The sequence below is a fragment of the Silene latifolia genome, chromosome Y (genome assembly GCF_048544455.1).
Source record: "Silene latifolia isolate original U9 population chromosome Y, ASM4854445v1, whole genome shotgun sequence".
NCBI lineage: Eukaryota > Viridiplantae > Streptophyta > Magnoliopsida > Caryophyllales > Caryophyllaceae > Silene > Silene latifolia.
In genome coordinates, this window is record NC_133538.1 from 124,810,325 (window position 1) to 124,817,648 (window position 7,324).

The following is a 7,324-nucleotide window of genomic DNA, read 5'->3' on the forward strand; positions in this document are numbered from 1 at the left end:
TTTTGTTATTCCAGCCCCGCCCGCCTTTTTATGGGGAGCACCTTTGCTTGTGGTCTTGTCGGGGTGTTCAGCGGGGTGATCCATTGGGGCCTTTGCTTTTCGCGTTGGTTTTGCATCCCTTGGTTTGCAAGATCCGGGACACTTTTGACCTCACTTTGCAGGCATGGTACTTAGATGATGGCACCATAGTGGGAGATACTTTGGAGGTGGGGAAGGTGTTGGACTTGATTAGGTTGGATGGCCCTTGTTTTGGTTTACACCTTAATGTCTCCAAGACAGAGGTCTTTTGGCCTGTTGAGGATCCACGGAGCCGGCTTCCGGGGGTTTTCCCCACTTCTATTTCTCGTCCATTGCGCGGTGTTACAGTATTGGGAGGACCTGTCAGTACTTGTCCTGGTTTTAGCGGTGAGATTGTGGCGAGAGTAACTAAGACCATTGAGTGATGGACTTGGTTGCGAGGATTGAGGACCCTTGATGTGAGTTGCTTCTTCTTGAGCTTGTCTTGGTATATCTAAGCTCTACTTCTCTCTTCGTACTTGCTCCCCTAGTGTTTTTGGGTCTGTCCATCTTCCTTTTGATGCCGCTCTGCGTTCTAGCTTGGAACGTATTGTCACCGCGTCAGGGCCGGGTTTTGGGGATTGGCAGTGGCGCCTTGCTACATTCCCCTTTCATCTGGGTGGCCTTGGTGTTTATGCGGCCGGAGATGTTTTGTTCTATGCCTTTATTGCGTCCCGCTTGCGTCTTTTGGTTTTGCGAGGCTAAGCTCCTCGGCCCTTCTCGTGTTGTAGCACGGCCCCGCTTTTGATGATGCCGCACGGTGTTTCTGCGACTACAGGTTCGATATATTAGGTCGCCCTAGTGAAGTTCTTTGCCCCAAACTTATGAAGAAATTGGCAGATATTTATTTCACGACGGTTGCTTCTGCCTCAGAGTCTGTTTTTTCTTTGACACCTCGCCAGATCGCTTTATGGCAGTCTCAGCAGGGTTCTCACTCCTCTGATTGGTTGCGTGCGGTTCCTATCTCAGGGTTGGGGCAGACTATGAACGGGAGGACTTACCGTAGTGTGTGTTGGGTATCGTCCGGGTGTTCCGTTATTCTCGGTATCTAGGCCCTGTCTGCTTGCTCTCGGGTTTTTTTCTTTGGGGATGTTTTTGGGGACCACGCTGTTTCTTGTCTTGGTGCTGTGGGCGTTAAACATCGGCATAACCTTGTCGGGACACTCTCTTCGACATACGCTATAGATCCGGTATATCTGCGGGGAAGGAGGTCGATATCGGTTTGGTTGATGGGCATGGTGGCTCTCTTCGTCCTGCGGATTTATTGCTTTATTCTTGGGACAGGGGGCGTGATGTGTGCGTCGACCTGACAGGTTCTTCACCTTTGACTCAGACTGGGTTGGCGATTTTTGTGCGGGCCGGGTTGTCACCGATCTTTGCTCGCGGAAGTGTGCTAAGTATGGGGATTTGTGCGCTTGTGATGGGGTTATGGTTTCCTACCTTTCTCTTTCTCTTCACTTGGGAAGTTGAGTTCGGATCTTGTTGCCTTGCTCAGCGGATCCGAAATTCTCGGTATCTCCGGGATCTTTGGGGCTCGGGTAGCCGCTTACATTTTTACTCGTATTAGCTTCACTATTGCTAAGGGTGTGGGAGCCCAGATTGTCTCTCGGCTCCCCACCAATTTCATGTAAACCTTTTATTTTTATTATAATGAAAGCTGCGCGCATTTTATAATAAAAAAAAAAAAAAAAAAAAAAAATAATAATAATAATAATAATAATAATAATAATAATAATAATAATAAGATTATACTGAAATATTTATTTTTATATAAACAACCTTATAAAAATGTACCTTTTATAAAATTTATGTCTAAAACGAAATTAATTAAACTAAATAATTTAAAATATAAATAAAACAATAGAACGGTTGATTAAATTATAAATGCTAAAAATGGAAAATTCGCGGGTGTTACAATCACCCCACCTTTTAAAAAGTTTCGTCCTCGAAACTTGAAAGTAGAAAATGAAAGGTTATAAAGATAAAGCCGGACCTTTTGAAATAGGCAACCAAAACATTAAAAGGTTACTTATTGTAAGAATTAAAAATTCCTTCAAAATTTTCAAGTAGAATTTTCAATGGTACTAAATTCTCGTCAAAGGAACGGAAGTGTTCTCGTTGCGCATTCAAGAACATCACACTCCAAATCAACGACAAGGTCAAAAATCAAATCATTTGCAGAAATCCAAAATCAAATACTTTCAAAAATATTTATGAGGAGTTTACAAAAGTATAAGTCTCCTTCATGGAACGAAATTGCTCTTGTCGTGCACACAAGAGCGCTAACTTTCCAAGTCAAAGACATGTTTAAAACAAAATCATTCGCCGATAAGCGTAGAACAAGTTATTAGACGCCTTTAATAACAAGTCTTAACATTCCATCAACGTTAAAACTAAATGGAAATGATAATCCACTCAAATTTTCTTTTGCAAAAGCAAAAATAAAAATAAAAGTTTCATTTTTAAACTCATAAAGGAGTCAAGTTCTTGAAATTATAACATTAAACTTTGACAAAGAAATCGTAAATAGATCAAAGTTAGTTAGAAATTGAGCAGAATAAAAAGTAACCCGTCTTTAGCAATTAAAAATCATGATAAAGAAGTCTATACTCAAAGAACAAATGGGGAACTAAATAAAATTTTCATTTTCAAACCTTTAGAATAGGTGAAGTTTTGTAAAAGTAACATAGATTTTTAACAAGGAACCAAAAATGGTAGTTTGAATTGTTTAGAAATTGTACAAATTGAAAAGCGACTTAGACATCATAAATGCAAAGTACGCTAAGAGAGTCCAAACTTAACCAACAAGAGAGCTATGATGAACTTTCTAGGGGTAAAAGACGAAGTAAGGTCAACAAGGAGGTCAAAGATAGAGTTTCATATGTTACGAGTATCAAACTTAAAGGAGGAGAACGACGAAGAGGAGCATGGACGGTAACGCTTATGGTCAGAGAAAAATGGAAATTAGACAACAAGAAAACGCCAGATACTCAAATCTCAAATAACAACATCATCTTAAACAGTTCCGAAAACTTCCAAATAAAAATAAATCTCAGAACCACATTACTTCCAAGAATTTCCTCAAAACACTTACGTTACTTCATCCTAAGCTATTCCATAACACAAGGTACTTCACTATAAGTGTGATTTCACCACTCCAAATTCTCAAACGTCAACAAACAACCTCCACGTGATCAAGGCCAAAGCTTCTAACAAAGCTATACTCATATCCAACTAGTGTCAACTATGAGTTTCTCAAAATGGTAAAATCCTCAATCAAAATCCAAATTCAAAAGTTCTTTTGGATATTCTATCATCTCAAAGAGATCTTGTTATACTCTCGAAACCTAAAGCATAGATGGTGACATTCTCCAAATTACGAGACAACCACCCAAAACATCTAACTCATCTCATCTCAACATCTATCGATCCCAACTTATAAATACATCTCAAGAACTCTGACTACTAATCCTCACTACCGCAAAGTGAATACCCAAATGAGATTCCGAAACTAGCAACAACTCTCGCCTAACATAGTTCTTATGTAATCATCACAACACTCTCAAAAGTATACCGACTATGCTAACCTCGAGCTCAACTCAAACTTCCAAGTAACACTTTCATCACCAATGGCCAAAAACGTCCTAGAGGTGTTTCCTTCCAAACTCTCATCATAAACAATACTCCATGTCAAAACCCCAAGAAACAATACTCGAGTTACCAAGTTCTCAAATTCCAAGTATAAACAACAAGGCCAAGTTCCATAACCTTAGTATCATAGGAAACTCACACTTAACACACAGGATCCACCAATCAATTATACTCATTTTATCAAAGAACTAGGTATAAGAATCACTAAGTATGCCTTATCATACTACCTAAGTCTTTCTAACATCACAACCTCCCAAAGCCTCCAAAAAATCACAAAAACTTGTATGCTTCCAGATGTGAGACCAACAAACTAACCATATAACTCAATGAATATAAGTAGCCGAAAAAGGAGTCGCCTTTAGAAATCCTGAAGGAAGAACCCCTCCAAGCCACAAGAAAACTCGCTCAGATGAGGTTGTCCACATGACGGACATGAGATAAAATACATCAGCCTTTGCAGCAGTCGCTTTCAATTGGAATAGATCGGTGTAGTGTTTGATGCTGGTGTCTACAAGAATCTGGAGATCAAAATCACTTTTTTGAGTATTTAAGGCATTTTTAAGTTCTAAAACTTGTTTCATCTGTTCTTTAACCCATTATCCATACCGGATCTCAAATGTAATGATACCTACAAAATAATGAAGAACCAAGTAGATTGCAAACCATTTAGTTACTCAAGACAGACTCAGAAAAATCCGACACAAAGGCGCCTCTTGATGGATTATATAGATGTGAAAGCAAAATTTCAGGAAACAATTTCCTAACATCTATCTTAGGAACACATGCATAAGATAATATGAATCATAATATATTGCAAAAGGAATACTTACCTCTTGAAGCGTAAATTCCACAAATAGCTTATAAATAGGAGAGATCTTAGAAACCCACTTGTTGCCCTTCTACTCGGTCCATAAGCACAACCCGGAAACCCACGTCTGCTAGAACGGAAGAGAAGGATCAATATCACTCTCTTACTTTTATGGGAGTTTGAGGCCGACGGTATATAGGAAGAACAATATGTTTTCTCCTTTGTGGTTTCTTATGGAAAAACTTCATCCTCTTTTCCATCACCCTAGAACCCTTTCTATATAGTATCACATACTATAATATAGTCTATGTAGATTAAGGAAAGAACTCCTATTTCTTTTCTAAAACCGATGCCTCATATCTGTTTCCTTATAGGACTAATACTTTCTGATTGTGCTTATATGTGTGACCTCATAGGATTAGATTATTTTAGTCATTAATCCAATCTTATTGTGATTAATTACCATTATTATTCTCTAGAAAACAATTATGATTTACTAAAAATAACATAATAATTATCTCTATAAAATATCCTATATTATATTTAGTAGTTGCCGGAAATGTCTTGGGACATATTCCTTCAATCTCCCACTTGTCCGTAGAAAATAAGGCAATCATCAAATTCCTTAAATCTCTTAATGTCAATTTTGATAACACATTTAACATTCAATGTTCATTATGTCTTCTAACAAAATTATATTTCTTGATCCCGAGTTCGAACTGCTTATATAAGGATTAACTTCTTAATCCAATCCAGCATGGCCATGCATTTTCTCAGTTCTTGCTGATCAAGAGGCCTAGACACCAACCCTATTGTATAGGAGGACTTATCCAATCTTGTATCATCAAAACTCCCATTTAATTCTTAGTCACCATGACTACTGCCTTTATTGCCTCCTTTTACGGCGCGACATTTAACAGTGTCAATGCATAACTAATCATATCATGGTTGGAATGATATACTCATGTCAAAGGAATCCACTAAATATAGATTTTGATTCTATGTTAGAATCTAGTTTGGTCAAGTCGCAATATATCTAATATATCCATGCGATTGAGTGAACATCCCCATGTTCCCATAGCCCATGGAATTGTGCTATCAAACAATCTCATGCTAGTCGTTCATTGTTTCACTTATGTCCAATTTAGTGATACTTACTAGGGACATAATTAAGCTGTGATCTCTGCTCACCGATAGTTTTCCATTTATCAGAACATTTTTGATAATCCTATTCTAGAAATCACATGCTTTCTGGATATTTTATTTAATACTAAACCAACAATTAAATTAGAAATCAATATTATATTATAGATGAACATTCCAAAAAAATCAGCCATGTTTTTAATATAATAACTGTATTTCCTCAAATACAATTTTAATGCCAAAATCTCATTGCCTAAATTACCATAGACCTAGTATAACTCTCATACTTAGGTTGTGGAATAACTTTAGTCAAATGAGTTTGCGACATTTGCATTGGTGTGAACCTTGCAAATAACCTCCTTTGTTGCATTTATCGGTGCTATATACTCGGCTTCAGACATAGAAACTGCGAGGGTGCTTTGCATGGAACTCTTCTAGCTCATCACTCTTCCATTGAGACAAAGAGTGAAACCAGACTAACTGCGGAAGTCATCTTAAGCCAATATGGAAGCTCGCATCTGTGTAACTTCTAACAACTAACTCATCATCTCCACTGTATACCACGAAGTTGTCCTTAGTTCTTCCCAAGTACTTAAGGATGTTCTTCACTCCAACCCAATATACTAGTCCTGGGTTTGATAGGTATTTGTAGCATATGCTCAAAGCATTTGCAACATCCGGTCGAGTACACATCATGTTATACATGATGAATACATTTTGAACATAACAAGTACCTTATCAGTTATAATTTTCTTGACTAAGTTCAATCATCATTCTCACCACAATCTATCTCCATAGATATTGATGCCTAATATATAATCTGTATTCTTAGATCCTTCGTAGGAAAATAATGTACCAATCATCTCTTGACTAACTTAAGAAGATATATCGTTTCTTATGATTAGTATGCCATCTACATACAATACTGAGTAACTAATATTACTCCCACTTAACTTCACATCCTTTTTCAAGAACTCCTTCAAAAAAGGGGTTTTGACATTCATTTTAGCATGACTCTAAGTCATTTTTCGGAGTCGTAACTCACCAAAGCATCTATGTAAATAGTAGGTTGCCTTTTTTTCCCAAATCATTATTTCAGAACTTTATGTCAAATAAGTTTCTAAAAACTTTTTTGCATCAGACATATGAGATCTACTATTTTTACGATGGGGAATGCCAACCGGTGGGGTGGTGGATGGGATGTGGGTCGAACCCACACCTTCTTCTACAACATCCATATGTTGTGTCATATCACTAATTTTTTTATCGTCATTACGAACTGCTTTGAGATGTATACTACTCCCACTTGACTTTTTGGGAATAAATTCCTTTTCCAAAAAGACACTACCACAAGAAACAAACAATTTGTTCTTGCTTTGGTTGTAGGAATAGTACCCCCTTAGTCTCTTTGAGATAAGCCACAAAAGATATGTATTAGATTTGGGTGAGAATTTGTCAAATAGTAATTGTTTTTTATTGACCTCACAATCCCAAATCTTCATAAAAGACAACATTAGAACATTTTCAATCCATATCTCGTATGGTGTCTTTTCTATTACTTTGGTTAGAGCCATATTAAAATTGAATGCTGCAGTTTGAAATGCGAGTCCCGAGAATGAAGTTGGAAGATCAGCAAGACTCATAATGAATCCAACCATTTCTAAT